Below are 15,918 nucleotides of genomic sequence, written 5' to 3'. Positions count from 1 at the left end.
AGCTGGGTGTCGAACCCGATACCTTCCGGTTACCAGGCAATTGCCTATCCACTAGACTAAATGTGTCACACTGCCAATTTCTATGTATTTTTTCATATTGATACTTATCGTGTAGGTGTAGCAAAAGACGTTTTTCTTTTTTAAAGATTAAAAAAAAAAAAAAAACACTAGCTGGGTGTCGAACCCGGTACCTTCCAGTTACCAGGCAATTGCCTATCCACTAGACTAAATGTGTCACACTGCCAATCTCTATGTATTTTTTCATATTGATACTTATTGTTGTAGATGTATCAAAAGGTGTATTCTAACGACTGAGTAATTCAAAAGGTCGCTCTTAAAAAAAAAGGAAAGAGTATCACATGTTATTTACTCCTTTTTTAGGAGGTGGGGGAGGGGGGGGTGTCCCCTTTAAAAAAAAGAGATGGAAAGTCAATATCATGGGGTGAAGAAAAATAATAATAAAAAAAAAAAAAAAGGAGAAGCTGGGAGTCGAACCGGATACATTGCATTGTGAAGCGATCAGTCTTATCCACTAGACCACTTTGCCTCATTGCTATTCTCTGGTTCGTTTGTTGTTGTTAACACTTTCTGCATGATAATGACTTTACAAAATATGCCGATTTACTGATTTCACGCTTTCGGGAGGCATATTTATTATTATTTTTGTAGTCCGATGTTGTCAAGATTGCCCCTATTTTTTTCTTTCAGTTACTGATATTACTGATATATATAGGGAGGTTTTATGTTATTTTCATTTATTCTGCAAACTACTGACTTTAACTAAAAGTGATATGGCAATAGGTCACTGCCCTGACATAGCATAATAAATAGAACACGGGTCTATTCAATTTAGTATACGCTACGAATTCTATAAAAGGGCACCAAGGAATAAAAGAAGCTTGGCTTTTCAATAGCTTGCACCTGCAATTTTTGAATAGTTACGTAACAAACTACTCAGCTCTTTCAGACATGGCATCAATTAATGAATTAAAGAAAAAAAATCCGACCCTCCCTTCATTGAGCGAATACTTTTGGCAAATACGTGGATTACCAAAGAGGTAATAATAGCATTCCTGACATTGCAACAATGACAGCATTATTTTAAAGTATTGTCCCTAAAGGTAGCCTACTGAATGAGCTTTTTATCCTTGTCTGCATGGAGGACAAGGCCTTTCAATATCCCCATGCATAAGAAAAGAATAGACTGGGGCTGTAGTCTGATTTCAAGAAAGGAAAACAATTTCGGGACAGTTCAAAATAATGCTGGGAAATGAAAATTCAAATGATACCGTTTTAAAATCCAGTAATTAGATATGTTTTTAGGACAAGAAGCAGAAGATAATTCATTGCTCGACAGTCTAATTGATTGTATTTAAAACAGAGTATCTAATATACCTAATATGTAAAAGTACTGTCAATTAAAACAAATAACTAAATAAACAAAAAAATATAGACCTCGATCTTGACCCAAGACTGTGGGTTTTTATTGTCGAGCACCATTTAATTCTGCTCGGGTATACAGGCGAGGTGGGGTGAATGCTTTCAAATGTAAAAGGCCCTTTGTCTCACCTCGTGCAAGATTAGGGCGTTTTTATAAAATTTATAGGAGGAGTAAAGCACCATTCATTGCATGCATGCTGCAAATGAGTTGTTTACAGGCTGGAAAAGGATAGTATGGGACAGTAGAGAGTGATTTAAACGAGGAAATTGTGATTGAAAATGTAAAAAAACGTTGTTAACCTGGCAATAAGGGGCTCTTGAATCTAGTTTTTAAAATGGACATGACTCTGTGGCTACCGCTACCGGCCGCAGGCCACGCTGACGACCGCCAGCTAGCTGACGACCGCCAGCAGCTAGCTGACGACCGCCAGCAGCTAGCTGACGACCGCCAGCAGCTAGCTGACGACCGCCAGCAGCTAGCTGACGACCGCCAGCTACCCCCACCCAAAAAAAAAAATAATAATAATAATAATAAAAAAAAATTAAAAAAATGTATCAATCAATTAAAAGAATTATAGCAATAAATATGGACTTTGAGTGAGATAAAAAGGGGTTTAACATAAGTTTTTCTCTTACAAAGATTTTTTTTTAAAAGCACTTGCTGTGTTTCGAACCCGGTACCTTCCAGTTACCAGGCAATTGCTTATCCACTAGACTAAATGTGTCACACTGCCAATCTCTATGTATTTTGTCATATTGATACTTATCGTGTAGATATGTAGCAAAAGACGTTTTTCTTTTTTAAAGATTAAAAAAAAAAAAACACTAGCTGGGTGTCGAACCCGATACCTTCCGGTTACCAGGCAATTGCCTATCCACTAGACTAAATGTGTCACACTGCCAATTTCTATGTATTTTTTCATATTGATACTTATCGTGTAGGTGTAGCAAAAGACGTTTTTCTTTTTTAAAGATTAAAAAAAAAAAAAAAACACTAGCTGGGTGTCGAACCCGGTACCTTCCAGTTACCAGGCAATTGCCTATCCACTAGACTAAATGTGTCACACTGCCAATCTCTATGTATTTTTTCATATTGATACTTATTGTTGTAGATGTATCAAAAGGTGTATTCTAACGACTGAGTAATTCAAAAGGTCGCTCTTAAAAAAAAAGAAAGAGTATCACATGTTATTTACTCCTTTTTTAGGAGGTGGGGGAGGGGGGGGGGTGTCCCCTTTAAAAAAAAGAGATGGAAAGTCAATATCATGGGGTGAAGAAAAATAATAATAAAAAAAAAAAAAAAAGGAGAAGCTGGGAGTCGAACCGGATACATTGCATTGTGAAGCGATCAGTCTTATCCACTAGACCACTTTGCCTCATTGCTATTCTCTGGTTCGTTTGTTGTTGTTAACACTTTCTGCATGATAATGACTTTACAAAATATGCCGATTTACTGATTTCACGCTTTCGGGAGGCATATTTATTATTATTTTTGTAGTCCGATGTTGTCAAGATTGCCCCTATTTTTTTCTTTCAGTTACTGATATTACTGATATATATAGGGAGGTTTTATGTTATTTTCATTTATTCTGCAAACTACTGACTTTAACTAAAAGTGATATGGCAATAGGTCACTGCCCTGACATAGCATAATAAATAGAACACGGGTCTATTCAATTTAGTATACGCTACGAATTCTATAAAAGGGCACCAAGGAATAAAAGAAGCTTGGCTTTTCAATAGCTTGCACCTGCAATTTTTGAATAGTTACGTAACAAACTACTCAGCTCTTTCAGACATGGCATCAATTAATGAATTAAAGAAAAAAAATCCGACCCTCCCTTCATTGAGCGAATACTTTTGGCAAATACGTGGATTACCAAAGAGGTAATAATAGCATTCCTGACATTGCAACAATGACAGCATTATTTTAAAGTATTGTCCCTAAAGGTAGCCTACTGAATGAGCTTTTTATCCTTGTCTGCATGGAGGACAAGGCCTTTCAATATCCCCATGCATAAGAAAAGAATAGACTGGGGCTGTAGTCTGATTTCAAGAAAGGAAAACAATTTCGGGACAGTTCAAAATAATGCTGGGAAATGAAAATTCAAATGATACCGTTTTAAAATCCAGTAATTAGATATGTTTTTAGGACAAGAAGCAGAAGATAATTCATTGCTCGACAGTCTAATTGATTGTATTTAAAACAGAGTATCTAATATACCTAATATGTAAAAGTACTGTCAATTAAAACAAATAACTAAATAAACAAAAAAATATAGACCTCGATCTTGACCCAAGACTGTGGGTTTTTATTGTTGAGCACCATTTAATTCTGCTCGGGTATACAGGCGAGGTGGGGTGAATGCTTTCAAATGTAAAAGGCCCTTTGTCTCACCTCGTGCAAGATTAGGGCGCTTTTATAAAATTTATAGGAGGAGTAAAGCACCGTTCATTGCATGCATGCTGCAAATGAGTTGTTTACAGGCTGGAAAAGGATAGTATGGGACAGTAGAGAGTGATTTAAACGAGGAAATTGTGATTGAAAATGTAAAAAAACGTTGTTAACCTGGCAATAAGAGGCTCTTGAATCTAGTTTTTAAATGGACATGACTCTGTGGCTACCGCTACCGGCCGCAGGCCACGCTGACGACCGCCAGCTAGCTGGCGGTCGTCAGCTACCCCCCCCAAAAAAAAAAAATTAAAAAAATAAATAAATAAATAAATAAATAAATAAAATAAATAGATTTAAAAAAATAAAAAATAAATAAATAAATAAATTTAAAAAAAAATGGTATTAATCAAATAAAAGAATTATAGCAATAAATATGGACTTTGAGTGAGATAAAAAGGGGTTTAACATAAGTTTTTCTCTTACAAAGATTTTTTTAAAAGCACTTGCTGAGTGTCGAACCCGATACCTTCCAGTTACCAGGCAATTGCCTATCCACTAGACTATTATGTCACACTGCTAATCTCCATGTATTTTTTTTTTCATATTAAAGGCCCACTGCACTACTTGTAGCTACTTGCGCCCTCTATATAACAAACAGTGCCTAATCGGTGACCATTGGTCCCCCATGATCCTCTTTTTCTTATGTTAACTGAGAGCTGAGTTGATGAGATAACCACCTGTCCAGTGACCTTGCAGGGCGCTCTAATCCCTCCTGTAAACTACGGCAGATAAGCTTTAATACTTATTGATGTAGATGTAGCAAAATACGTTTTTCTTTTTCAAAGATTTAAAAAAAAAGCACTCGCTGGGTGTCGAACCCGATACCTTACAGTTACCAGGCAATTGCCTATACCACGTACTAGACTAAATGTGTCACATTGCCAATCTTAGCTTAGACGTTTCCTTAAATTATTAGGAAAAGAAGACGATTTATTGTACCGTTCTCAACTGTTAACCCTTGCCTGAATGAATTCCCCCCCCCCCCCTCCTGCGCAAAGCGCGAAAGCTTTGGCGTTTTATTAAATTGTTATAAAAAGAAGACCATTTGCTGTACCGTTCTCGACTGTTAATAATTCAGTTCCCCCCCGCCCACCCCCCTCCCGCGCGTAAGTTTTGGCGTTTCATTAAATTAGTAGAGAAAGTAGACGAATCGTTAAACCGTGCTCGATTCTTAATCTTTGTCTGAATTCAGTTTCTCCCTCTCTCTCCCGCGCGAAGCGCGGAAGCTTTGACATTTCATTAAATTATTAGAGAAAGTAGTCGAATTGTTAAACCGTGCTCGACTCTTAATCTTTGTCTGAATTCGGTTTACCCCTCCCGCGCAAAGCGCAGAAGTTTTGACGTTTCATTGAATTATTAGAGAAAGCAGACGATTCGTTGGACCGTTTTCGACTCTTAATAAGCCCTATTTATCTGAATTCAGTTTCCCCCTCTCGCGCGAAGCACGGAAGCCTTGACGTTTCCTTAAATTATTAGAGAAAGCTTACGATTGGGTGTACTATTCTCGACTCTTAATCTATGTCTGAATTCATTTCCACCCTTCCCGCGCGAAGCGCGAAAAGTTTAGACATTTGATTTTATAGAAAGAAGACGATTCGTTGCACTGTTTTAGTTTCTTATTAAGCCCTATTTATCCGAATTCGATTCAATTCGTTCAATATAAACAACACATTAATTCATTCATAGAGCTACACAAACAACACATGCATTGCAGCCCTTAAATATCATCCCCTCGTCCCTTAAGTTTTAGGTGTGAACAAATGACAACCACCGAGTAGGCAATGCAACAGTTACTGTATTATGTATCACTCTCAATCAGATGCGTTCACAGCTTTCACACCTCTTAAAAAATGTTTCTTGAATTCATATAATGATACATGTACTGTGTTTATTAATTAAATCTAATGAATTCTTTAATTATCTCAGTCAAATCCTTTCTCAAATATAAAAATAATAAGAATGTGTACAGGCTTACCTTGAAATAACTGAACTGAGACAAACGGCCACTGTAAGTCTTAAAAACGCCAGGTCTGGAACTTCAGTCTTCATCTATACCCCCCCCCCCCCCACACACACACACACACACACACTCCGGGGTTGGAGGGACCGCATGCGCGTTCCTAAAATCTCCAGGAAAGGGGTACTTTTTCGCACGACAAAATCCGGCCCGAGAATTATTGTAAAAAAAGGGGGTGTATTTGACTTTTCACCCGGAGATTTCTTTAAAAAGGGGTGGTTTTTTTTTCTCTCTCTCTTTGGACTCCTGAGAAATGTAAAAAGGGGGTTATATAATATCTTGAATATCCTAGAAAAATTGATCAATTCCCGGGAACAAATTCCTGAAATTCCTGCTAGCTTTGAAAGCTCATTCAGGATTATTTCATTTTGAAAAGCAAAAACATTGGCTCCCAGTCCCCCTCGATCGACTAGAGCTCACCTGAAATGGGGGGGGGGGGGGGGGGGGAGAGTGGTACATTTAGCAGTGTTTCGGATTCGGGGGAGGGGGGGGGGTCTCCAAGGCAGGAAAAGCCAGCGAAAAGCGGACGAAAGGGGGATTCAGAAATGTTGGCAGTCCTGAGGGGGATGGGGAGGGGTGCTTTCAAAGGGAGTGAACGAGCATACGCGTACCCTAAATAACACTGAGTGCAGTGTGGAGGGGGAGCCGTGCATCTACTGTACATGATTGCACTTTTTAAGCGGTAGCGCGCTGGCGCACTTTACGTCTAGGCTATAATAATACCTTGCAAAATAACGAAAAATTATTCTGAAGTTTATGAAGTGCTTGTTCGCGCACGTCGCGCAACTACTCTTAATGATCGTGACATACTGTATTCGTGTAGGCTATACAGTTATACATACATTTAAAAAAAACACTAATTTCTCACGCATTATGCTGAAATTGAAACAATCACATTTTTTTCCTTCTTCTTCTTCCTTTTTTCTGTTTTTGTTGTTGTAATCTCAGGGGGATATTTGTACAGACCATCCCCCTCCTTCAAGCGAGGGGGGGGGGGGGGGGATGCATCCCCCACCCCCCCCCCCCCCCCCAGATATACGCCCCTGATTCAATGCAATTTTGAATGTTTAGCATTCACTCTGAGGACCTCCCTCCTGCCCTTGCTCAAATCTTTAGAAGAAATAACTAAATTCACAGGTATAATACTAGACAGGCTTCTGCTCTCCATTTACCGTATGCAAGGACAACCTTCACTCTGATTAGGCCTACTCTAATGTCCACTGGCCCCAGGTTCTGGAATTCACTTGATACTAGCCTACCAGGGGCGGCGATCCCGGGGGGGACGGGGGGGGGGACACGTCCCCCTCGATTTTTGTAGGAGGGGATCGTCTCCCCCGGAAAATTTGAAAAAGTGCAAAAAAATAATGTACAACAAATACTGACTAAAGACTTCAACACACTATTAGGCTTTGGAGGGCCCAAGAGTGCAGCGTTTAGACAAATAAAAATGCAAAAATCTCCTGGCTCGGGAGCTATGCTCCCTCGCATAACATCCTTCAAAATGTACAATTAAATATTGTAGAAAAGTGAAGTGTGAAAAAAGTACATTGTTTGTTTTCATACTATAGTTTTGCCAAGGAATATAATTTTGTAATACAACAAAACTTCAAAACCTGTGAGGGGGTACTCACTTTCGTCCCCTTCACCCCTCTCATTCACTATGCTCACTCACTCGGGCTTGGGGCAGTCCCCTCTCCCCATCCCGATAAAATTTGAACGTGGTTTATTTCTAATTCGATACCAGTGACTAATTTACAAATGTTGCTGAAATGGCATGGTAATTCCCTGAACTTCCGGGGCTCTGTCCCCTGTACCCCACCAAGGGCCCTATGGTGGGCCCCTGGTTGCTCAGCTGACCATAAATAAATGCCTAAAACACCTGAGCTTCTGGGGCTTCGCCCCTGGACCACACCAGGGCCCTAAGCGGGCCACTGGATGCTCATCTGACCATATTCAAAAGCCTAAGACCCTGAGCTTCCGGGGGCTCCGCCCCTAGATCACACCAAGGGCCTAAGGCGGCCCCTGGATGCTCACCTGATCGTAATTTAATGCCTAAAACCGCTGAGCCTAAAAACTTGCTTTGCTCTATCCGATCGCAAATACTTTAGCCCCCCCCCCCCACCACTCCCACTTTGAAAAACGTTCCGCGGGGCCTGTATGTAACATGTAAGCGCGGTGATGATGCCGATTTTTTTTTCTACCCCCCCCCCCCAAAAAAAGTTTTTGCTTATTACGTCACTCCTCCCTCGTTCCTCGCATTTCGTCCCCCCCCCCCCCGGTCATGAAAAGAAATCGCCGCCCCTGTAGCCTACTATAACAAATGCTTCAAGTATCCGTCAGCTTTTAAATGTAGACTTAAGTCATATTTACTTCACAAGTATGTCGATGACACATGAATATGTTATCAAGCTTTATTTTTCGTGTACTGTAGCATATTTAACCTCACTCTCGATCTATTTTTGTTATTTCTTGACTTTGACATAATCCCCTAATTTATCCCTTTTCTTTTTTCTTCTTCTTTCTCATCTGTACATGTACCATATATTCCTACTTGTCGTTCTTGACCTCTGCACTCAGAGAGCAATAACTCATTAATGTCTCGATTTGGTGTCAGCTTGGGTTTGTCCATATTAGATCGCCCTCCCATGGGTGGGTTGATTTTTGCTCATATGATACATATTTTCACACACACGGTGAGTTTGTTAGCTCACCCGGTGTGATGGGGATGTGCGCATCTTCCGGTACACTTGTTGTAGTCACCCATGCTGTGGTCGATGCGTCGTTGGTACATGTTCTCTGAGAGTATTTTGTAAATAGTTTTATATATTCCATATTGTTGTTGTATTCATGAATCAGTTATCTTTGTCACATCATATGAGGGGGCCTTAACTTAGCAAGCTGTGCTTCAACCAAGGTCTCCTCGTCTTTCTCTAGCTATTCTACATTGTCCTGTCATGATTATACTTATTGTTGCAGATGTAGCAAAACTCGACCTTTTTCTTTTCCGTTTTCGTTGTGCAAATCTAAAAGTCCCCAAATACCCCGTATCGTAGTCAGCACTTGCAAGCGTCCCCGTGCGAAAAATCCTGATTATTGCCTGTAGAGGTTTTCCCGTTGTAAGAAGTGTCCGTTTTTCGTTGTCATAAGTGCGCCATTTTTCATCTCTGGTTCCCCTTATTAAGTGCGAGGAGTGCCACATTTTCACCTCTGCTAATTCGCCTTTTTACTCGATCTGAAAGTGCTCTTTTTCTTTTCTATTAGGCTGTATGTATATCCCCTTTGGATATGTGCCCGCTTTATATTAGGCTTGCCCCATAAATTACTGAGCAACTTTCTCTTTAGTTTCACCCAAAGTTGGTTCGCTACCGGATCGCTCGCATTTAAAGTTGATATAATAATGTTTCTTATTAAAGATGTTTTCAGTCTGCCATGATTAGATTGTGCTTAAAACCCCATTAGAACCTTTTCATCTTCAGAAGATGTAATTTTTTTGCACTGCGACCGGTACACATCTCAAAATTGTTGCTCGCTCGCTTTGTTTTCTCGCAAATAAATATTCATACCATCATGGCCAACTGCAAAGTCCATGTAATTGAAATAATCTCTTATAATGTAATCACAATGTAGTGTAGGGGTATATACCAATGTCTAAAAATTGCATATTTTGGTTTGAGGTTTCCCTTTGTAGGTGCCCCTTTTCCCAGAAATTGCCCCTCATTTTTTTGTTGATGCCCCCCCCCCCCACTTTGAATGACGCTCCGCCGCCCCGGGCTACAACTCATATTTTATTATTCAAACATCTAAATAAATTTCATAGATTTTTAAATATTTCTAAAAATGATTTTCTCAGACCTGCTAATATAAGCTCCACCCTGAAAAATGCTCCACATTCTCAATCAGTGAGCTATCAAAAGACAATATGGTACCGGTATGTAATTTACCAGAGCTGACTACCTGTACACAAACCATATAATACCAACATAGGAGTTGCTATGTCAGACATGCTGTAGCCCGGGGCTGTAGCATCACCAAAAGAAAGGAAAGCATGCAATTCTTTTGTTCAGCATGTGCTGAGCTGGGGTATACTACAGGCGCGGATCCAGGATTTTCCAATAGGGGGGGCCGGAAATTTGAAAATTGCGCAGACCGTTTTTTCAAGGTCATAATTATTAGAAGCACCATACCGGTACAATTTTTCACATTTTCATCGAGGGGGGGGGGGGGGGGGGGGGCTATAGCCTCTTGCCCGAAAAAAAGTAATTTTCTGGTTTCACAATAATTCGGCTAGTGAGCGAGGCAAGCGAGCAACAATTTGAGCATAATATGTATTTTGTGAAAGTGTTATTTATCACCCCCCCCCCCCCATTACGCGCGAAGCGCGGAAAGCTTTGACCTTTCATTAATTATTAGAGAAAGAAGACGATTTGTTGTACCATTCTCGACTCTTAATCCTTGTCTGAATTCAGTTTCCTCCCGCCCGCTTGAAGCGCGGAAACTTTGACCTTTCATTAATTATTAGAGAAAGAAGATTTGTTTTACCATTCTCGACTCTATTTGACTGAATTCAGAGAAAGAAGATGATTCGTTATTCCATTCTCGACTCTTAATCCTTGTCTGAATTCAGTTTCCCCCTCCTACGCTTTGCGCGGAAGCTGAATAATAATAATAACTAGATTTGTAATACTTGTTTGGTACAAGTATAGGTGGGCTGGTCCAGCTAACATTTTAGACAAAATGAAGGGCACATTTGAGATAGCTAATTGTCTCAGCTACATCATACTCGAAGTTCAGCGTAAATGAAGCTAAAATGACGTAGATGTTGCCCGCGAAAGACGGGAATGTAGAATCGAGTTTTGAGAAAAAGTCATGTCCCATAGAGAATACACGCAAAATGTGAAAAATTGACATGCCTCCTTTAATCGCAAAAATACGCCATGATACCTTTGTCAAAATGAAGAATAGTACTGACTGCATTTGTAGAAATTTGTCTCAGCTAGAACATATTAAAATTTGGAAGAAAATTGATCAATATTTACAGAGATACAATCAATTTTCCATAAATATGCTGACGTCATAATATGCAAATTGGAATTTTGAGTTCGGAGGCCATTATGATGACGTCATGAGTTAATTGAGGGTCAAATGAGACATGAAACAATATTTCCGAATCATACTCTTTTAAAATATGAAAACAAATTGGGGTCACCTTGCATCCTAAAGAGCTACAATGGATTTTGTATAGGCGTGTTTTTGCCCATATATGCTATGTATTACAAGAGCTCGCGCGCATGGAGATTTATGTTAAACGGTCGATCATTCCGTTATTAATAGTCATAAAGAGACAAACATGGTATCAATATGTTTGTAAATATATGTGGTATATTATGAAAGAAAAAAAAAAGGCAATTCATTGTTGTGCAAAAGTTTTACGCGCGAAAACGCGCGCGCATGCTCGTACGCGCGATTTTTTTATAAAATGCTTAGAATGGCCTAAAACGTATGCAAAATGATTTTCAGACGATTTTGAGCATTTCAAAATTTTGCGCGCGCATTGACGCGCGGACGTACGCGCACGCGCGCGTTTTTTGACCTTTTATTGACCGGACGGATATTGACCTTGATCATGATAAATATGAACGAGAAATACCTTTTGGTTATGAAGATATGATCATGAGTTGATTTTCGTAAAATTTTACAAAATGGCGCCTAGATGACGTCATCAGTGAAGGTCAATGTTGAAAACGTTATTGTGCTTTGTACATATGTCTATACATATGTGTGCCAAATTTCTAGGCATTTGATTGAGCCATTTCCAAGTTATCTTGTTCACAAAAAAGTGGTTAGAAATAAGAAAAATATATAATAAACTAGACATATAATACTTGTTTGGAACAAGTATAGGTGGGCTGGTCAACTTAAATTTGAGACAAAATAGAGCACAAATAAGCGAGATATTGCTTAAAAAATTCTTAAAAAACAATATCATGTACATGTAGTTTCATGACGTGAACGAAATTCACCTTCTATAGGGATAACGCAAATTATGAAATGTTTGACATGAGGCCTTTAATCGAGATTTTCACTATGATGACGTCATCAAAATGAAAAATAGTTATTACTGCGCTTGTAGAGAATTGTCTTAGCTACAACATATCAACATTTTGAAGAAAATTGATCAATATTTACAGAGATACAATCAATTTTACATCAATATGCTGACGTCATAATATGCAAATTCGTATTTTGAGTTCCGAGGCCATTGTGATGATGTCACGATACACTTAATGGCCAAATGAGACATGAAATCATATCTCCGACTCATACTCTATCAGAATATGAAAACAAATTGAGGATCCCGGTGAATTCCAAAGAGCTATAATGGATTTTGTATAGGCATGTTTTGCCCATATATGCTATGTATTATAAGAGCTCGCGCGCACGGACATTTATCTTGAATGGACGCTGATCTTAATATTAATAGGCATAAAGAGATGAACATAGTATCAAATCGTTTAAACAAATATGGGATTTATCATGAAAGAAAAAAAAATGGCGATTCTACGTTGTGTAATGGTGTTACGCGCGAAAACGCGCACGCAAGCGCGTGTGCGCGATTTTTTAATAAAATGCTTAAAATGACCTGAAACGTATGCAAAATAAATTTAAGACGATTTTGAGCATTTTAAAATTTTGCGCGCGCATTGACGCGCGGACGTACGCGCACGCGCGCATTTTTTGTCCTGAAATTGTCCGGACTGATATTGACCTTGATCATGATAAATATGAATGAGAAATGGCTTTCGGTTATGAAGATATGACCATGAGTTGATTTTCAGAAAATTTCACAAAATGGCGCCTAGATGACGTCATCAGTCAAGGTCATGGTTGAACAAATTTCTGTGCTTTGTTCTAATGCCTATACATATGTGTGCTAAATTTCAAGGTATTTGATTGAACCATTTTCAAGTTATCTTGCTCACAAAAAAGTGGGTCGAAATAAGAAAAATAAAGAAATAATAATAAAGGCAATTTTAACAACATTATAAGGTGGTCTGTATTAGATACAGCCCACCTGATAAATAAAGGCAATTCTAACGAAACTAGACATATAATACTTGTTTGGAACAAGTATAGGTGGGCTGGTCAACTTAAATTTGAGACAAAATAGAGCAAAAATAAGCGAGATACTGCTTAAAATTCTTTAAAAAACAATATCATGTAGTTTGATGACGTGAACGAAATTCACCTTCTATAGGGATAACGCAAATTATGAAGGCCTTTTGACATGAGGCCTTTAATCGAGATTTTCACTATGATGACGTCATTAAAATAAAAAATAGTTATTACTAAGCTTGTAGAGAATTGTCTTAGCTACAACATATCGAAATTTTGAAGAAAATTGATCAATATTTACAGAGATACAATCAATTTTCCATAAATATGTTGACGTCATAATATGCAAATTCCTTTTTTGAGTTCCAAGGCCATTGTGATGATGTCACGATACACTTAATGGCCAAATGAGACATGGAATCATATCTTCGGCTCATACTCTATCTAAATATGAAAACAAATTGAAGGTCACAGTTCACTCTAAAGAGCTATAATGGATTTTGTATAGGCATGTTTTTGCCCATATATGCTATGTATTAAAAGAGCTCGCGCGCATGGGCATTTTTCTTGAGTTGACGCTCATCTTGTTATTGATGGACATAAAGAGATAAACATGGTATCAAATTCCTCGAAAAAATATGAGAAATATCATGAAAAACAAAAAATGGTGATTCTACGTTGTGTAATCGTGTTACGCGCGAAAACGCGCACGCATGCGCGTGTGCGCGATTTTTTATAAAATGCTTTAAATGACCTGAAACGTATGCAAAAAAAATTTAAGACGATTTTGAGCAATTCAAAATTTTGCGCGCGCACTGACGCGCGGACGTACGCGCACACGCGCGTTTTTTGTCTTGAAATTGACCAGACTGATATTGACCTTGATCATAATAAATATGAATGAGAAATGGATTTCGGTTATGAAGATATGACCATGACTTGATTTCAGAAAATTTCACAAAATGGCGCCTAGCTGACGTCATCAGTCAAGGTCAAGGTTGAACAATTTTCTGTGCTTTGTTCTAATGCCTATACATAATGTGTGCTAAATTTCAAGGTATTTAATTGAACCATTTTCAAGTTATCTTGCTCACAAAAAAGTGGGTCGAAATAAGAAAAATAAAGAAATAATAATAAAGGCAATTTTAACAACATTATAAGGTGGTCTGTATTAGATACAGCCCACCTGATTATAAGGTGGTCTGTACGTTATACAGCCCACCTGATAATTATTATAAAGCGCAACATATCCATCTCTAGAAATGGTCAAGGCGCATACAAATAATTTAAATTAATATTCAACATACTTAAGAAAATACTTAAAAAATATTAAATGTTAACCTGCATTAGATCATACAAGTTCATGGTGCCAAGGTACATACAATGTGGCACAATGTTATTGTTTGTTTTGCATGCATTGTATAAAAAGAACATTGAAATTTAACAATATGCATTGAGCATCAGGTGAGTTTTAAGCCCAGTTTTGAAAGTAGAGAGAGTGTTGGCCGTCTGAATAGAGAAAGGTAACTTATTCCACAAAGAAGGAGCTGCTGATGCAAATGCTCTATCCCCCAATTTCTTTTGGTATACGTATTTCTTTAAGTCTAATATTATGTGATGAACGTAAACCAGAACGACCTGCGGAGTGTGGTGATAGAAGGGATGAAATATATTCTGGAGCTAGATCATTTTAGTGCATGATAGGTTAAGAGTAGAATTAACGTTTCATTAAATTATTAGAGAAAGAAGACGATTCGTTGTACCGTCATCCACTCTTTATCCTTGTCTGAATTGAGTTCCCTTCCCCCCCCCCCCTCCCGCGCGAAGCGCGGAAGCTTTGACGGTTCATTAAATTATTAGAGGAAGAAGACGATTCGTTGTAACATTCTTGACTCTTAATCCTTGTTTGAATCCAGTTTCCCCCCCTCCTACGCGAAGCGTGAAAGCTTTGACCTTTCATTAATTATTAGAGAAAGAAGATTTGTTTTACCATTCTCGACTCTACTTGACTAAATTCAGCCCCCCCCCCCCTCCCGCGCGAAGCACGGAAGCTTTGGCCTTTTATAGTTTAATGAATTATTAAAGAAAGAAGATGATTCGTTGTTCCATTCTCGACTCTTAATCCTTGTCTGAATTCAGTTCCCCCCTCCTGCGCTTTGCGCGGAAGCTTAACATTATTTTCATTAAATTATTAGAGAAAGAAGACGATTCGTTGTACCGTCATCGACTCTTTATCCTTGTCTGAATTGAGTTACCCCCCTCCCCTCCTCCTCCTCCTCCCGCGCGAAGCGCGGAGGCTTTGACGGTTCATTAAATTATTAGAGGAAGAAGACGAATCGTTGTACCATTCTCGTCTCTTAATCCTCGTTTGAATTCAGTTTTCCTCCTTCCGCGCGAAGCGCTAAAACTTTGACGTTTCATTAAATTATTAGAGAAAGAAGATGATTCGTTGTTCTATTCTCGACTCTAAATCCTTGTCTGAATTCAGTTTTCTCCGGCTCGCGCGTAGCGCGTAAACTTCTGACGTTTAATTAAACTATTAGAGAAAGAAGATGATTCGTTTTATCATTCTCGACTCTTAATCCTTGTCTGAATTCAGTTTCCTTCAGTGAAAAAAATACACGGGGGCTCGGGGCGAATTAGCCCCCAAAATGCCTAAAAGAGCCCCCAAAAATCAGAAAAGAGCCCCTGTAGTTTGCATAGAGTTCAATGCAAAACAAATTTTAGAATGTTATTTCATGCAGGCAAGCTTGAAAAATAGCCCCCGAAAAATAAATATTAATTTTTTGCCTGGTTTCCTTCCGCCCGCGCGAAGCGCTGAAGCTTTGACATTTCATAAAATTATTAGAGAAAGAAAACGATTTGTTGTACCGTTCTCGACTTGTCAGAATTT

The sequence above is a fragment of the Strongylocentrotus purpuratus genome, unplaced genomic scaffold (genome assembly GCF_000002235.5).
Source record: "Strongylocentrotus purpuratus isolate Spur 01 unplaced genomic scaffold, Spur_5.0 spur5_scaffold_1, whole genome shotgun sequence".
NCBI lineage: Eukaryota > Metazoa > Echinodermata > Echinoidea > Camarodonta > Strongylocentrotidae > Strongylocentrotus > Strongylocentrotus purpuratus.
Note: the sequence above shows the minus strand (reverse complement) of the source record.